This window comes from Anabrus simplex, chromosome 1 (assembly GCF_040414725.1).
Source record: "Anabrus simplex isolate iqAnaSimp1 chromosome 1, ASM4041472v1, whole genome shotgun sequence".
NCBI lineage: Eukaryota > Metazoa > Arthropoda > Insecta > Orthoptera > Tettigoniidae > Anabrus > Anabrus simplex.
Genome location: NC_090265.1, coordinates 1,210,938,845 through 1,210,958,334, shown reverse-complemented (window position 1 = coordinate 1,210,958,334; position 19,490 = coordinate 1,210,938,845).

The window sequence follows — 19,490 nt, the reverse complement described above, 5'->3', positions numbered from 1 at the left end:
TCTCATTTGTAAACATTTTGTACTTTTTGTGGGTAATGTAGAGAATACAGTCAAACAGTTAATGCCATTTATATTAGTCTTATTGCATGCTCCTACGATTTTCTGTCGTTTGCTGGGTATTAGGTAAGGTGCAGTCTACAAGATACCAGTTTTCTAGCCATTATATACACTATCCTATTGAGAATATTTTATACTCTACCGTAAATTACAAATTACTATTATTATTAATATTATAAATTGAGTAATCCTATGGTGGCATACTGTATGGTTACCATTTATCTGCACTTTCGGCAAATAATAATAATAATAATAATAATCATAATAATAATAATAATAATAATAATGTTATTTGCTTTACGTCCCACTAACTACTTTTTAAGGTCTTCGGAGACGCCGAGGTGCCGGAATTTAGTCCTGCAGGAGTTCTTTTACGTGCCAGTAAATCTACCGACACGGGGCTGTCGTATTTGAGCACCTTCAAATACCACCGGACTGAGCCAGGATCGAACCTGCCAAATTGGGGTTAGAAGGCCAGCGCCTTAACCGTCTGAGCCACTCAGCCCGGCTTTCGGCAAATTATAAATGATTATTAATATCTACTTTTTGTTTGCTTGTTTATTTTGTGTTTTTATTTCAATTCATTTGAAGTTGCCGAGTTATAATTAACATTCAGTTGTGGTACAAGTGTTGATAGACTTATTATTATTATTATTATTATTATTATTATTATTATTATTATTATTATTATTATTATTATTATTATTTTCGTAATGTTACAAGTCGCTTACAAGTGTGGAGCTAATAAAAGTTAATAGTATGATTGTTAAGTTACAATTGCCACTCAACAATGGACATGTAATATTGTAAAGTTACAATGGTCTCCCCACTGTGGCCAGTAAATTTCATATAATTAGTGTTTCAGTTGCCGATATAAGATAATTCTCATAATTGAAGACGATCACGAACTAAATATGACCTGCCGAGAATAGAAGCCTGGATTTCTGAGTTACAGAAAGGCTTGCTGACCGTACACAGCGATGCCGCATTATTATTATTATTATTATTATTATTATTATTATTATTATTATTAATATTATTAGTATTAATGAGTCTGAGTCGTTGGCTGAATGGTCAGCGTACTGGCCTTCGGTTCAGAGGGTCCCGGGTTCTATTCCCGGCCGGGTCGGGGATTTTAACCTTCATTGGTTAAATGGCCCGGGGCTGGGTGTTTGTGCTGTCCCCAACATCCCTGCAACTCACACACCACACATAACATTATCCTCCACCACAATAACACGCAGTTACCTACCCATGGCAGATGCCGCCCACCCTCATCGGAGGGTCTGCCTTACAAGGGCTGTACTCGGCGAGAAATACCCACACGAAATTATTATATTAGTAATGAAACATCGTCATTTACTTTTCCTTTTTGTGTAGTGAGATGTCAGTCAGTACTTTCATTCTGTAAAGCCAGATCATCAGTTGCACATTTCGTTTCGGAAATATTTCTAGTGATAATCTGTTGGTGAATTGTCTGTTATACAGTAGTTTATGAGGATATTAAAAAATAAAAAGTTTATTCGTTTTAAACATACCGCAAAAAATTATTCATGAGTCAGTACTCCTTAAGCTACATTGGTTAGTTTTGTCTGGTAACCATAAATACTTCTGATGACATTTGTGTCATTTTCCAGCACAGATGATTTTACCTGCTCTCTGGAATCAGAACATCCCATAACATTCCATAACATAAGCTTTCTAAAATCCCTAATAACTATCACTAGGCGTTAAAACATTGTGAGCGAGTAGATTTTATCGCCTCACTTTCCTTTAGTGGTGCTCTCAGAGCCAGCCGTAACTTGCCTCTCGTCCTGATTATAGCCGTCCTTATAAACACGTCGCGGTAAACGTATTTTATTTCTTATCGCACACTCTCCTTGCGCTGTGACTCTTGGTTCCTAATTAAAGGTTTTATGATTTATAGAAAAGGACCGAGTATCTAGGAGATTTCAATCAATCACTGCTGATCTGCATTAAGGGCAGTCGCCCAGGTGGCAGATTCCCCATCGGTTTTCCTAAAAAATGTTACCACGCTTGAATTATGTTCTATCACCAATAATGTCCCTTTTAGTACTTCTTATTCTTTTCCATCTTCATTCTAGCGTTTTCTTAGTAGAGGGTTCTGTTCCCCGAATCCTGGAACGACACATTGCCAGATCGACTGAATCTTGAGGGTGAAGGCCGAAAACAAGCCATCGATTGTCGCGTTTTGAACGATTCTGGCAACAATGGAAGGAATAGATCACAGAATATGTCCGTATCAGCAAAGCCGACCACGTTTCATCCTCTCTGCAGTTATGTGATATGGCTTTTAGTGCCGGGAATGTCCGAGGTCAAGTTCGGCTCGCCAGATGCAGATCTTTCGATTTGACTCCCGTAAGCGACCTGCGCGTCGTGATGAGGATGAAATGATGATGAAGGCGACTAATACACCCAGTCCTCGTGCCAGAGGAACCATTTATGGTTAAAATTCCCGACCCTGCCTGGAATCGAACCCGGGACCCCTGTGACCAAAGGCCAGCACGCTAACCATTTAGCCCTGGAGCCGGAATTCTCTGCAGTTGATGACACTCGAAATTGTCATTGGAAGTTAACATTTGTAATATGCTTGAAGAAGGAGCTACGCATTATCTAATGAAGCATTAGCATTTCAATGGCAAGGAGGTTTTCAGCATCCTATAATTCTGTCTAATATTTGATGGTATACAGTGCAACACAATTAATGATCATGTTATAGATCTTGTATTTGATGGATTATCATTCTTTCGTCACATAGCACCTCTATAAATTCCCGCCAACGCATCCGACCTGGTTTGCTCATCTCAACCAATGCTACCATCACTTTGAAGCTGTGGGTCATAATACCGGAAATGTGTACCCTGATGAAATTTCATCCGTTCGTGTGGGGCGCAAACAGTGTTGCCAACTTACGTTTTCAAGATCCGCTTAATACTACTAAAATCCGCTAAAATTCCGCTAAGAAATCCGATATCAAATAATGAGCAATAAAATGAGCAATAAGAAGAAGAAGAAAAATGTCTGCACTCACCTGATCTGTGATTTTCACTGGAATTAACCCCCTGCCTTCGAGCCGGCGAGCTAAAAATAGGCGTTTTACTGCCGGGTGCAAATTAGGTGAATCCCCTACCCCAAAGGCCGCACACAAAACAGGCCAGATCATTAAACGGTCTTCCTTCATACATAAATATAAATGCTACTCTTTCACATTTTCATTATCTGTCGTCATTCGTCAACTAAGAGATAAGTAGCCATTCCCCACGCATTACAAATTTATGATAACATGATCTCATAACACCAAATCCAAATAATATGTTTTCCTCATGTGACTGCTAGCTCCTGACAAGAAATACGGAATAGCTCGGAGAGAGACTGGAGTACAAATTTTAAAAAAATTAAAATTAAAAAAGTAAAACAATAAATTCCACTATAATAAATCTAGAATTCCGCCAAAAAAGTCCGCTTTCCGCTAAATGATATATTTCTCCGCCGACAGTCTTCTAATTCCGCCAAATTTAGGGGAAAATCCGCTAAGTTGGCAACACTGGGCGCAAAACGTATAGCATCAGTCACCAATAATTCACGTTCCATGGGGTTTATTGGGATGGTCGTTCCGTATCGTGATTTGCCTCTGTAGGTAATCTATAATATTGTAGCAGCAAACATGACATCACCAGGGTTGAAAGTTACATATGATGGTATCTTTGATTAAAATACCAAGCTTTAACAAACCACAACTGCCACTGAGAAACTCGCTGACGAAGAAGTTAGCTGAATATCGCCCAGAACTGCAGAGGTGGATCTGATTGACCCACATAGTAAATCCTTCCTCCAGTCACGTAATTTGCACCATAATCTCGAGGAGGGATTCGCAAGCAGTCAATCGCAGAAGCGGATCAGTTAATCATACCTACCGTATGAAATTTCACTTGTAATTAGTCATTATCGAGAGTTTCTTTTTGTTGGTTTCACTAAATGGCCGTATTGTCCTCATAGTGTGACGTTCACTGGTAGAGAACCGTAGGCCCTACAACTGATGCTACCTGCTGATCGAACTACGAATTTTCAAGAAAAGTCAACTGTCCAACGTCCCGACCGAAGAGTGTGCTGATAGTGCAGTCATCTGTCAACTATTCGTGAGTTGTTATGGATGTTTGACGACAAACAAGAAAGGTCACCGTTGACTTTTTAATGTCGACGCGTTTTGTTTTGTTACATAGTTTAAGCACAGTGAAAGTATGAGTTCAAACAAGAAACTACAGAGGTGTTACTTCCATTGTGAATGGGAACATTATTATTATTTTACTGAAATAATGGGAAAATGCAATGTTATGTAATGCTCTTGCTACGAAAGGTAATGCTGAGAGGCATTTCACAACAAACCGTCATGAAATAAATACTGACTTCCCTCTCAACAGTGAGATAAAAAAAGCAAAATTGAAACCGTTTTGAAATCAGCTGATTGGACAATAATTTTGATGAACTTCACTAACACTACTACTAAAAGTAAAGCCCCTACTCTTGCATCTTATTCTGTGTCTCAGCTTATCATTGAAAGAAAAACTATTTGAAGATAAGAAGCTGGTGAAAGAAGCCTTCGCAGAACCTGCAGATCCTCAATTTGATGATTTTAAAAATGAATCTGAATAATATCTTCTATAAACTCTCTTCAAATCTCTGCTAGACTAGTAAAAGGAGAGTGAACGTATGTCTACTGATGACGGATGACTTGGATTCCGGCTGCTGTTTCTCCCTCAAGCTTCACTAATACTGCTAAAAGGAAAGACGCTACTTATTGAGTGTGTCAGATTTTCACTGAAGGACATAGGTGGTACATCCCAATTAACAGTGCTTTTAATATGTTTTTGTTAAGGAAGGAATTTGGAAAACCATTCCTCTTAAAGGCCACTCTAGAGGAGAGGACACCTACTCAATCGCGAAAGAAAAATAAATTAAAATTCCCTGCCGCCATGCCGAAAGATTTTGGTGCCATGAGATCTGTCTGATACAGTACAAATAGCTGACACATTTGCAATAATTTTAACACCTTCCCGTCGATCACTACCATAGTTAAACCTTAGAACAGACCAGCAGAAATGTTCTAACGCTTAATCAGTTATACGGCGATAATTTCATTATTGTCACGCATCATAACGTAAGAAGTAATATACTGTAGGCTTTGTGGAAGAGCTCCTAAGTGAGGAAGAAGTAAACGAGAATTATCACGACAATAGAAGTAGTATTCAATAGGATTTATTAACGAATAAGCCTCCTGTAGCTCCGCTTCATAAAGTAAAACTCTAGAAAGACAAGGATTGGAATCTGCAGAAGTACAGAGCACAGCTCTGAAGGGGGACCGAAGTGTAGAGTTTGTTCTTTTCCTTTTCTCCACCATCGGTAATAACTAGCAGATGTAATGAAATACTGACACAATAGGCAAGACGGCAGCCCGTCACGGAGCTGGAGTGGGAAATGAAACCCAGCATGACGCTCCAAAGAATGCGACGTGGCAGAAGGGAGAGACAGTGTTAGAACACACTCCTAAAACCAAGTGAATGTGCACCTCATAATATACTATCAACATTCAAGTACAAATTTAAACATAATTCTTGTCATGTTACACTAACACAAAACTAATTGAAAAAATTGGAGCCCAAGAAAACATTGCATTATTTAGAGCCCTTGAAAGTATCACACACCAGTGGTATTCAACATTTTTATTCGCATACACCGGTATCAATTTTGTACGTACAAATATACACATTCCTTAATTTTGTATCTTCACACAATGAGCAAGAGGCTGTATGGTTTTAGTCACGTAGCTATCAGTTTGCATTCGGGAGATAGTGAGTTCGAACTCCACTGCCGGCAGCCCAAATGATGACTTTCCGTGGTTTTCTATTTTCACTTCAGAAAATGCTGGGGCTGTACATTAATTCCGGCCACAGTCACTTCCTTCCCACTCCTTGCCCTTTCCTGCCCCATCGTCGCCATAAGACCTATCTGTGTCGGTACGATGGAAGACAAATTGTAAAATAATATATATAACTACACACCAGTTCGTGCACGTCCGGAATTTTGGTTGAATGATCAGCCTCGTTGCTTTCCGTTGAGATCGCCTTGGATTTAATTCCTGGCCGGGTCGAGGATTATATATCCAACTGATTAATTCTTCTGATTTGAGGGATTAGATGTTTACCTCAATACATACCTCTATATACTCACAACAAAACACGCAATAATGAATATATTCCTCCACGTAAGGCTGGCATCATGAAGATCATCTCGTCGTAAAACAGGGCCAAATTCACATGTGCGACACAGTTCGTATCCCAAACCCATTAGGGTATAGGGAAAGTGATAGAAGAATAATAAGGAGGAGGAGACAGTCGTTTGTGCGCTATTCAACGTTATTTATTTATTTATTTATTTATTTATTTATTTATTTATTTATTTATTTATTTATTTATTTATTTATTTATTTATTTATTTATTTATTTTCAATTAACGTTACTCTTGTTTATCCATGATTGTAGGTTGCCTAGATTGACAAATCTAACAACATATTTAGTTTACGAAATAGTATATGACAATTCAGTAAGAATAATCGACCAATTACTATTCTGAAACATCAGTAATTGAGATTAAATTATGAAATATCGAAATACTGTAATGCCACCAAATTTCTAAATTTGAATTGCGAACCATAAAGCTAATGAATTGTACATAAACTATTTATGAACGGTTTCTAATAATTCTTACAGAACCTTTCACAGGCGTATGGACACACTCCAGTAATCACGTAGGCCTATGTCTCAGGAAGAATTATAGTAGAAAGTGGATACCTCGTGAGTACTTTCCTTCTAGCACCCGTCATTGAATCAATTTCTACTTTTCTGTTTCTATGTCTTAAATGTTCGGCTGAATTTTGTTCTTGTCTTGGACGAGGTGCATAATGATCAGAACGAGTTCGATTTATTTTTGGCTATTTTCATTTTTTTGCTATTTCTTTGCTACTTGGTTTACGTCGCATCGACACAGATAGGTCTTATGGCGATGATGGGATAGAAAAGGCCTGGGAGGGAGAAGGAATCAGCCGTGGCCTTAATTAAGGTACAGTCCGAACATTTGCCTTGTGTGAAAATGGGAAACCTCGCAAAACCATCTTCAGGGCTGCCGACAGTTGAATTCGAACCCACTATCTCCCGGATGAAAGCTCACAGCTGCGCACCCCTAACCGCACGGCCAACTCGACCGGTTTGTTGCCTATTTTTTAAATTATCATGGCAAGCAAAATCTACCGCAATACTCAACTTAGCAGGTTCGAACCTTGCTCAGTCCGATGGTATTTGAAGGTGCTCACGTACGTCAGCCTCGTGTCGGTAGATTTATTGTCACATAAAAGAACTCTTGCGGGACTAAATTCCGGCACTTTGGTGTCTCCGAAAACCGTCAAAGTAGTTAGAGGAACGTAAAGCAAATAACATTACTATCCACTGCAATAAGTGATTTTTAGAAAATGTGTTTTGGGTAGAATACATGCTGGAAAAGAAAACCAGGTATTAGAGAGTGGATGTTGATTGAAGGGTTCTTGAGGCTTGAACATTATTTTACTAATAAAATGATCACTTGGATAGTTCGCTTCGATATCGTCAGGTGTGAAAAATGCATACCTCTCAAAACTAGGGCTGGTACTCTTGTATCAGAAGTGAATAATAAACAGTCTCTGGTTACTGGTATGAGAAAAATTAATATTCATAGCAGAAGAAACATCGGTTGATATACAGTATTAGAAACATGACCATGAAATCGACATCACTTAGTAGGATTTAAAAGAACGCAAATGGAAGTGAAGTTCATCCTCTTTCATCTCCTATCGCTGAAACACACAGATGAATCTGGGAACTGTATGCGATGAGACGACTTTAATTCTGCACTCCTCGTTGCGATGACGGAATATTGATGTAGGCTCAAAGCTTTCTCCTTAGCATGGATCCCGCACAACGTCCAAAGCCCCCTTCGTGGAAAAGCAAACAGACCAGTCACTGTCTAGAATCTTAAAAGTAGTGTAAATATGTAATTACAAAGTTTGTACAGTTCTCTTGAAGGATTACTACTCTCTAAAACATCTTCCTAAAGAACTTGTATCCATTAGAGTCTTCTGTACGTTAAGAAGTGTGTGAGAGAGAGGCGGATGCTTCATCTCGAATGTGGATGTCAGAGACAGGCGGTGTAAGAAAGAAAATACCACTTAAAGAAGTAGGAGGGGTACAATCAAGAACTTGGAGATAGAAGGAAAATGGTAGTAAATTGAAATTCCCAGAAAATTACACATTTGAGTAAGTGAGTGTTACCGCTAGTGAGCCTTTGTAGTACAGGTTGCAGTTCCGAACATTCTCCTCTACATAGACCTCTTATCTTGAATTCGGTATATTGGATGCCTGGCGTTGTTTGGTATTCCAATCTACAATTCTATAATGATCATGGCAAATACTTTGTACAGCGATTGTTTGGTGTAGGTCATCTAAAATGTCCATCTCGTTCTCCAGATGCAAAATTGCATTTCTGACTTTATACAGTGGTAAAATAACGTGTTTCTTAATGACAGACCAAGACACTTAGAAATGCCTTTAATGCCAAATCGATTTACTTATTGAGTATGTGTGGATTCCCTGCGAACATAATAAGGAATTTCACTCCTTGTTCTACGCAAGCGCAACATGAGATGATACCGTCAGTCGGACATAAACACACCAATATTGAGCAGACTGTTCAAACAAGGATATGACGTTATTGCCGACACTTTGCGCACAAGTTTAGAACAACCATTCATTGTAGTTCTACACTCCAAGGTTTAATTAATGAATCAATGAATGAATGAATCAATCAATCATCATTGATCTGTATTTAAGGCTGTCTCCCACGTGACAGATTCCCTATCATTTGTTTACCTTGTCTTTTCTTAAATTACATAAAAATTTGAAAATTTATCAAACTTCTTCCTTGATAAATTATTCCATTCCCTAATAATCATTCCTTTTCCTATAAACGATTATTTGCACGAATTTGTCTTGACTGGTAGGGTAATCCTTTTCTAAAATTTGTACAGATATTCAAGAAAAGAAAAAAACAGCAACAAAAGAAATAAATGTTAGAGGGCATTCGAGCTGTGCAGGTTACTTTATATAAATTTTTTTTTTTTCTATGGAGATTGGACAGCCGATGTAGGGGACTGCTTGTAGGGGGTAAAGTACAGTGGGAACTTTGAGGTCCCTTGGACCGCTAAGGGAGCTGTGAAGGTCCTTCTGGAACTCTGGAAAAAGAGGATCTTGTTAAAACGCAACAGGTCGTTATGCATATTAGGTACCAAAATGGGCAAAAAGAAAAGTAATGTAAATTTAAATCTTATAGCAGTTGTATAGTACTAGTGGAAGTGATTCTACATACTGTTTGTTATGTGTGTTAATACAGAAGATAATATGTGTAGAATTCGTAAATAATATAAATTTATTAAGGATGAGCTGTGTGTTTAATAGAAAATGTTTTATTATAAATGGTATAGTACTGTATTTTAGGAAGTTTTCTTATTTTTTTTAAATTTAAAATTGAGTGCTTGATAATAATGTGTTTCGTGTATCATTTACCACCGAGGTAGATACCTCGTTTGCAAATAAGGTGATTTTGATTTGATTTGATATAAAAATGCCTTTCATTTCGTAATATGAATATAGAGGTGGAATTCCACAGGACCAATTGGAACAAATATTCATGTATAGGACGAGGAGTAAGGGATTGGAAATTTTATCAAGGGAAATGCTCGATAAATTTGAAAATGTTTAAGAAAATGCTAGATAAACAATTGGTAGGGAGTCTTCCACCTGGGAGACAGCCCTAAATGCGGATCATTGATTGATTGATTGATTGATTGATTGATTGATTGATTGATTGATTGATTGATTGATTGATTGATTGATTGATTGATTGATTGATTGATTGATTGATTGATTGATTGATTGATTGATTGAAAGCCAAAATTTCCCGTTAGTATTAGCGAATTTGTTCTACAAGTGTAGAGTTACCGTGAAGGGGTACCAGATCCATAACATACTGTACTTTACTGCGAATTCAGAGAATCTATCAAGAATTTGCGGGCATTCCTGTTTTTTATCGTACAAACCACTAACGTATCTGTGTGAGAGTGGAAGCTATATGGACGCACGGCATGTTATTGATAATTTGGATATGAAGGAAGTGAGAAAGATTGCTTGCACAAGAAGGTCAGAACAGTAGCAGGAGGGTTTCAGAAATTAGCAGCCAAGGACTAAATTAGGAATGACTTCGATAGATGAATCTGTAAGTCTGAAGTCTTTTCGGTGGGGAAATCATGTGAGACAAATAGAGGAGGATAGGATACCAAGGAGAATAATGACCTTGGCCAAGGTGGATAAGAGGAGTAGATAATGAGAGGGTGAGAATCGGTTGATTCGAACCGAGGTGTTTCGAACTGAGCGAGGCTACAGAAGTATTTGGAAATAGAGGATTGTGGAGACGTGTAATTAATTCGCAGAGACGTGCAGACTGAACGCTGAAAGGTATGACGGTCTATAATTAAGACGTATGTTTGTACAGCTATATAACCAGACATATTCCACTGCGAACGTTGAACGCTGATATGTTTCACAAATCCATTAAAGCACAACAATATTCAAAGATATGAGGATATTCCGTCCCAGACAGGACTTGTTTCATGAAAGTCACTTCGAAAAGTACGTCCACAAGCGTAGTATCTTAGTAGTCTTCTCCAGATTAGGACCAGCTCTATTGTTATCTCAATTCAAGAATGTCAGCTACAGGTGGCTGTCTGTGACAAGAGTTGCCCCAACGACCCCCTACGCTCGGCTGGAGAAGTTGTTGGATTCATTGACAAGAATATCTTAAACAAAACACATCTGCCCATGCAATGTGGCATGCAGAAGACAGACAATTATAGAAGTTTGCGGGGTAGGAAACAGCTGGAGATCTACTCCATGAAACGGAATCCCTCAATCACACTGAATTGAATTTTACATTTGTCCACCCTTAACTTCAAGCCCTTCTGAATAATTTAAGCAACTAGTTTGAGAAGCAAATACCTTCACTGGACTAATTGAAAATAAGCGTTGAAAATAATACAAGGTGTAACAGAATTTTGTCAAGACATAGAGAAGGTATTACTCTCAAAGGACGAAAATGAATTACGTGAGATATTTCCATAACTCGAGTACTTAGCTTTTGCAGTTATTTTCAGTGCGTTTCCTTTTCATCGGTATTACTGACAACCACTCCCAGACTAATGTTTGCAACATTTCCGTAATACTACTCCTTAGTCGGAAAATACCCAGAACAAATCGTGCTGTTTTCCTTTGGATCCTTTCCAGTTCTCTTATCATGTCATTCTGATGTGGATACCATACTGTATACTGGAATCATACTCTGATTGAAGTCTTATGTTCCCTTTAATATTGCTACGCAACTGTATATTAATCAGATATTATATAGCCTGGTGTACACCAAGGATATCTCTGAACATGAACATCTAGTTTCGAGAAACTCTGTTTAGCCTTCCCCCAATTATATCGTCACAAACAAACAAATAAACACAAAAACATTAAAATGAGCTTACTTTCGCCTTTTGTATACGTAATCCGAGATAAAGGTGAGGCAAAAATTTGAAGTGAACAAACAGGTAAGAGAGAAAATCCACTAAGAATAGCTGTCCTAATACTAGGTAAACCGCTAAGGTTCAGTCTAGTGATTAACCTTTTTTAGACCAAGGTTAGAAATAATTACAAAATACATGTTTTTGTTATTATTCATTCATTTAAGAGTAATTTATTGCAAATAAAAAGGAATTTCAAATATAATGGAGACAGTGTAGTATTTACAGCACGGGTCATTTTCGACCCCAGCATTAAACTTGACGTCTACCAACATAACTACACGTTAAATATCACTTCCATAGCACTGAGGTAAGGTAAGGGTTATTCTGCCCGAAGGCAGGTCCGAACCTCCGCAGAGGTGTTCCTGAGCCGGAGTTTACGTACGGTAGAGTGGCCAGTTCCTTTCCGCTCCTCCATTCCCTCCCCCCCCCCCCAAACAACAGTGCGTGGCAACCCATACAACTCCTGACCATGCCCAGTGTTGCTTAACTTCGTTCGGAGATCTCACGGGATCCGGTGTTTCAACACGGCTACGGCCGTTGACAAAGCACTGAGACATACCTTTATTGATAATTCGTCTCTATTCCAACAGGATAACATTGGTGATATGTTAGAGTGTTATGTTAGTTGGGATTAATTTATAAACTCCGTCTCCCAGTAACATCACTTTCCAAAGATTACATGCTTATAAATATTTCTTGAAAATAATTATATCAATTCCGGAATGTTCCTTTCGTATTAATATGGAAAATGGCATTATATGAGAGAAATTAAATCTGAGCACCATGGGTCGTATATGACCTAAAATGGTTTAAATACTATTCCCATTTGAACTTTTAGAATGTTGAAAATCTCGTTATTTTCAAGCAGATACCATTATTTTTTTGTTAGTTGCTTTACGTCGCGCCGATACAGATAAGTCTTATGGTGACGATGGGACAGGAAAGACCTAGGAATGGGAAGGAAGCGGCCGTGGCCTTAATTAAGGTACAGCCCCAGCATTTGCCTGGTGTGAAAATGGGAAACCACGGAAAACCATCTTTAGGGCTGCCGACAGTGGGGTTCGAACCCACTATCCCCGGATGCGAGCTCACAGCTGTACGCTCCTAACCGCACGGCCAACTCGCCCGGTCAAATAATTTTTAGGTTATAAAGATGATTTTGTGCAATTTGGACTGTATCTCTTAAAGTCCGACTCGTTGGCTGAATGGTCAGCGTACTGGCCTTCGGTTCAGAGGGTCCTGGCTTCGTTTCCCGGCCGGGTCGGGGATTTTAATGGGTTCTTATTAATTCTTCTGGCTAGGGGACTGGGTGTATGTGTCCGTCCCAACACTCTCCTCATTATATTCAGACAACATACCATACTACCAACCACCATACTGTAGAAGCACGCAATAGTGATTACATTCCTCCGTATACGGTTTGCGTTAGAAAGGGAATCCGGTCGTAAAACAGGGCCAAATCCACACGTGCGACGCAGTTTGCACCCGCGAGCCCACAGGTGTGGGACAAAGCGGTAGGAAAAGAAGAATAAGGAGTGAATCTCTCAAAATCGCAATTGACATACATTATATCTTGTGGAACATTAGTGAGGAAACGAAACCTTTTAAAAATATTCATAGTTAAGTGTGTGGTAGTTCAGTGCGCACGAAACAACATACCATTAAATTCCCAGTTATTAATTCTACACGTGTGTCGCAAGTCACGAAAGTAAGGATCATAATACCTTTTCTTTTTACCTTTTCTTTTCTGTATCGACCTCTTCGGACTGGTTTTTATCTCGTTAAAATTTGGCTGTTGGACTGATACTAACACCTTTGTTGGATTTCCAATCAATGGCTACAGTGTCCGCTTGTTTAATTGAACTGTTAACACTAACGTACCGGTTACTTCTTCATATGCTTCGTACTGCTTTGTTTTCTAAAGCAATCAGCTATAGGTGTACTAATATATCTACAAGGAATATTTAGTATTCGATGAATTACCAAAAGAAACCCTCTCTACAACTGTAATTGTTCACCATCATAAGCTCGCTACGATATTTGCGCATCACTCACATTGCAAGTTACAAAGAAAAATTAGAATAATTTATAAATTTTATATATCCGGGTACCGCACTGGCATGTATAAGGTTTATTTTCTAAAAGGAATACCTTTTGTTTGAAAAACAACTGATGCATGTTTCTCATTGAATGAACCAGAAAGCAAGCAGGATCTCGCGTGTTGAAATATTTTATAAGTCAGGATTTCATATTCTTGGAGCTCATTCCGTAAAATGGAGCGAGTGATTCCCCTGCGAGTCCTGTACCCTATGTAGCTCACGAGAACAAAGCTTCTGCCATACCTCTTTCCCTCATAACACTCTCGTTATTAACACAGTATGGCAATGACTGCTTGGTCCCTACGGGACAGACTTCTGCAAGTACATGGAATATGGTATTCTACAAAAATACGATTCTGCCAGGATTTCTCTACTCCCTTTTATCACACGGAGTTCAGTAACAGAGGCTATCCACGTATTCCTCTCCAACTTAACTACTGGAGCGTGGTTATTAGTGTGACACGTTAATTCCGACGCTTCTGGTATAGGAGATACAAGGCCTAATTTACTCTCCGTTTCGCAGAGTACAAAATATAGAAATGGTTGAGAGAGGTGGAATGGGGAGGACATTTTACGTATTTAACAAAACAAAACACTTAAATCAGATGTTTTTGGTATTCTAAAGCAGTCAGCTATAAATAACATACTACAAGGAATATTGGATTAGCAGATGTAATTGATAGTTACACACTAGTTTGTCATCATCATCATCATCATCATCATTATCATCATCATCTGTTTACCCTCTAGGTTCAGCTTTTCCCTCGGACTCAGCGAGGGATCCCACCTCTACCACCTCAAAGGCAGTGTCCTAGAGCTTCAGACTCTTGGTCGGGATACAACTGGGGAGAATGACCAGAACCTCGCCCAGGCGGCCTCACCTGCTATGCTGAACAGGGGCCTTGTGGAGGGATGGGAAGATTGGAAGGGATAGGCAAGGAAGAGGGAAGGAAGCGGCCGTGGCCTTAAGTTAGGTATCATTCCGGCATTCGCCTGGAGGAGAAGTGGGAAACCACGGAAAACCACTTCCAGGATGGCTGAGGTGGGAATCGAACCCACCTCTACTCAGTTGACCTCCCGAGGCTGAGTGGACCCCGTTCCAGCCCTCGTACCACTTTTCAAATTTCGTGGCAGAGCCGGGAATCGAACCCGGACCTCCGGCGATGGCAGCTTATCACACTAACCACTACACCACAGAGGCGGACACACACTAGTTTGTGTTAAGGAAAAATAATGAAATGGCGTATGGCATTTAGTGCCGGGAGTGTCCGAAGACAAGTTCGGCTCGCCAGATGCAGGTCTTTTGATTTGATTTGATTCGATTCGATTCGATTCGATTCGATTCGATTCGATTCGATTCGATTCGATTCGATTCGATTCGATTTGATTTGATTTGATTTGATGCGTCGTGATTAGGATGAAATGATGATGAAGACCCTGCCAGGAATCGAACCCGGGACCCCTGTGACCAAAGGCCAGCACGCTAACCATTTAGCCATGGAACCGGACTAGGGAAACTTGCCCTTAAGAGATCGTTCCACACGTAAAGTAAATTAGTGTCCTCGTCCCGAGGTGGCGCAGCTCTTTTCAGGCACAGCCCCAATGGAGTTGAGCTGCACGTACCTTTTTAACCAAATACGAGCCTTCCTGCCCAATCATTAACAGTATGGGGAATCGAACCTGGGCCTCCAAGAATGGCAGCTAATAGTGCTAACCGTTACGCTACGTAGGCGGACGTTCAACACGTGATTTATACGGAATTAACGGCACCCATACGCATAAATACACGTGCAGGCAACATACAATAAGTCTGGGAAAGAGCTCTACGATACCCGCATATTGTCAATGGAATGCACATTGCTACATAGTAATATCAACGAACTGCTGAACATTTTATTTCAAAAATCCCTCGTAATTTGAACTGCTACTGCCTTTGTGAGACTTTTGCGATTGTACCACTCGGCTATCACGTCCGCAGGGGTTCATAATGAACTTCTCCTCGACAACTGGATTACTTAAATTTGAACTGTTCGGAGGAGAATTTGAGCACACGCGTTGTTCCCGTATCGTCACCAAAATCTGGTGATGCCCCAACTAGCCAGTCACTCAGGCGTGTACGGTCCAAACTCTCTAAGTAAAGTCTAAATTTTACCGCTAATTCAAATTTTGTGGAATATGTATTTCGATAGACGAACATTGTATAACGGGTGAAGCTATCTACTAAAATAATGGGCAACAGTTGGTGAAAATAGATTCCTAATTTATTCAAAAAGTATATACAAACAATAGCAAGGCAATGAAATCAATTAAACAATGCAGATCAATCAAATCTCAATCAAAATTTCACCGCGTTTGTAAACGTCCAGAGTTCTTTACTGCGATCAACATTAAAGTTTCCTATAAATTCTTGGCTTTAACATACGTTGTGTTAAAGTTTTAATCGAAGTGAACTTGTATTTTATTTCTCGTCGAACAAATGCGTAGCTAATTTCATATCCACAAAACATTGTGGCGAAATTCTAACCGAGCTCTACGTGAAGATATTTAGGGGATTACTAATAACTTAACTCTAATATTTGGTTAAATTAATCGCATTGAGTTACTCATTATGCACAACACATTATCTTGAAATCACATATAGATTCCCTCACGTGGATTTCAATTCACCGCGGACACGGGTTATTTAAACAACACAAATTAATCATCAAATAATACATAATGCACTCACACTACTTGAAAACATAATGTCAGTCTCACATAGAGACGAAATTACACAACATTGACACTTGGCCATCAAATACTCCTCGCCTGTCATGTATTCCGTCGATGATTAGCACTGATGTGAAACTGAAATGTACCCTTCCAAGGTCTTGAACACCGAAAACATTATCTCGTGCTGCCTATCTTTCGACGAAGTAAAGTTCCCTACACTCTCCAATTTATTAAATGACGATGCATAAGCCTACATATACACTGCCGGAAAAAATAATAGCAACTCGGTGAATTTTCTCCTCATATCAAACTATTTCATGTTTCAGTCTCACAGGTCATTACAAAGTAATACAATCTATATATTTTCTGAAATATGGTTTTATTGCCTCTCTAATGCAAGGTAACAAATTTATTTATTTATTTATTTATTTATTTATTTATTTATTTATTTATTTATTTATTTATTTATTTATTTATTTATTTATTTATTTATTTATTTATTTATTTATTGCCCTTCACATAGCAGTGTACAAATGTTCATTGGTAGGAAGAAGAATTAGGGAAATGTTATGGATTTCCAAGTTCTTCGAAATCATTTAAGAAAAGACTTGATGAACAGTTGATATGGAAGCTGTCACCAGGGTGACAGTTCTATATGCAAATCAGTGCTGAATGAATACGTTGATTAGGTCGGCCGTTTGAGGGCAACGGTTACGACACATTGTAGACCATTATTTATCATTTGATAATCGGTATCATTACTCTCGCTGGTGAGTTAGAAGAGATTTTGAGTGTGAAATAACGATGCTATTAGACGTAAGAATGCCTCAAATCCAGTGATAACCTTTCTTCTCGATATCAGCTAATATTTTAATATTCTGGTCACAATTGTGTAATTGTGCTACCTTGGTGTAACATTTCTAAGGAAAGAGCTTGCGATACTAATTGCAAGCAAATTTTGAATGATCTACAATCTTACAAAAAATATATATTGTGGTATATTTCCCTCGTTTATATCCAATTTTAGAAATACAGAACACTCCAATAAATAAGACACCCACTTGTTTTCTAAATGATGCTTATACATTGATTAAGAGTGCCCTTAAGCAGGGTTCATAGCTGATGGCGTCGAGGTAAAAAATTATACAACTCCCAATACCACTCGTATTGGCATGTAAAATACCCTGGTTAAGTTTCCTTAACATCGTACAGTAAGTAATCTAAGCGTAGCTTCAGCTAATACGAACATTGTCTATAATAATCACTTTTACTATTTATTTTACGTCGCAACTACACAAATAGGTGTTACGGCGACGATGGGATAGTACAGCCTTAGGACTGATAAGGATGGTAAGGTAAGGGTGTATTCTGCCCGAAGGCAGGTCCGAACCTCTGCAGAGGTGTGCCTGAGCCGGAGTTTACGTGCGGTAGGGTGGCCAGTTCCTTCCCGCTCCTCCATTTCCTTACCCCCCAACAACAGCGCGTGGCAACCCATCCAAATCTTGACCATCCCCAATGTTGCTTAACTTCGGAGATCTCACGGGGTCCGGTGTTTCAGCACGACTACGGCCGTTGGCGGGAAGGAAAGTACAGTGCCCTTAATTAAAGTACAGCACCAGCATTTACCTGGTGTAAAAATGAGAAACCACGAAAATAGGCCGACGGAGGGCTTCGAACCCAGTACCTATCAATTGCAAGCGTTCATCTACGTGACGCAAACCGCGTAGCTAACTCACTCGAAATTCTCATTCTTATTAATATATACAGGCTGAATCACCTAAAATGTTCACCCCAAATGTTTCTGCAATGGAAGATGCTATTTTCACAGAAATGAAGTGTAACCAAGGGCTCATAACTTCAGTCATTCTACAGAGTTTAATAATTATTAGAATGTGTATTTATTTGATAATGATACATTTTCAAATACATTAATGCCTATTGACATTATCAAAATTAAACTAGAATAAATTAGAATGACAATGATGGTTTGTAAATTTTTTTTTCTTCAGGATTCTAGTACATGGACTCTGCATGGAAACAATATTGAGAATCGTGTTAACTTTTGTACATGGGCACTAAAACAAATACACCAGATTTAGCATATACTTGTTCTTAGTAATGAAGCACCATTAACAAATCACGACTAAGTAATCCGCAAAACATACACTATTCTAATTTACTCCTGTTTTAATTATTATAAAAATCTGCGTATGGGCTACAATTATGAAGCCTTGGTTACACTTAATTTCTATGAAAACAATAGCACCTTTCTTTTCAGGAATATTTGGGGTGTCTCTACATTTAACATTTCAGCAACATTTCTTGTAAATTATGTGTTTCATGCGTAATACTGATCATCTTATATTCTTAATGTTTGTTATCTGTCTGTCTTTCTGTTTGTGTTCCTGAAACTGGAAATTGTATAAATTACAATTTGATTTTTATTAAGTCCTATGGCACTATATGTTTTTTGTGCTATCGGTTTAAAGTCCTACTAACATATTGAAAGTTTTCGGCGACACAAGGTTCAGAAATGGCTACTATTCTGAACGAAGCGCCCGTGACCTTAATTAAGGTACAATCCCAGCATTTGCCTGATATTAAAATCACGAAAAATCATCTCTTCAATGGGTGTCGATGATGGGATTCGAACCCACCATCTCCCGAACGCAAGCTCACAGGTACGCGACCCCAACCGCACGGCCAACTCGCTCTGTACTATAGTTTTTTTTAATAGAGAAGGAGAGGCAATTTCGCACAAGTTCGGGAACCGATCTCATTCTACCCCGACTTTGTTCACTTCTACAGTACTACGGCCACATTCTTCCGGAGAAAATTATCTGTTTAACATGCCGTATTGAGTGTATGGATGGAGCTAAGCAATCTTCATAAATAAAACT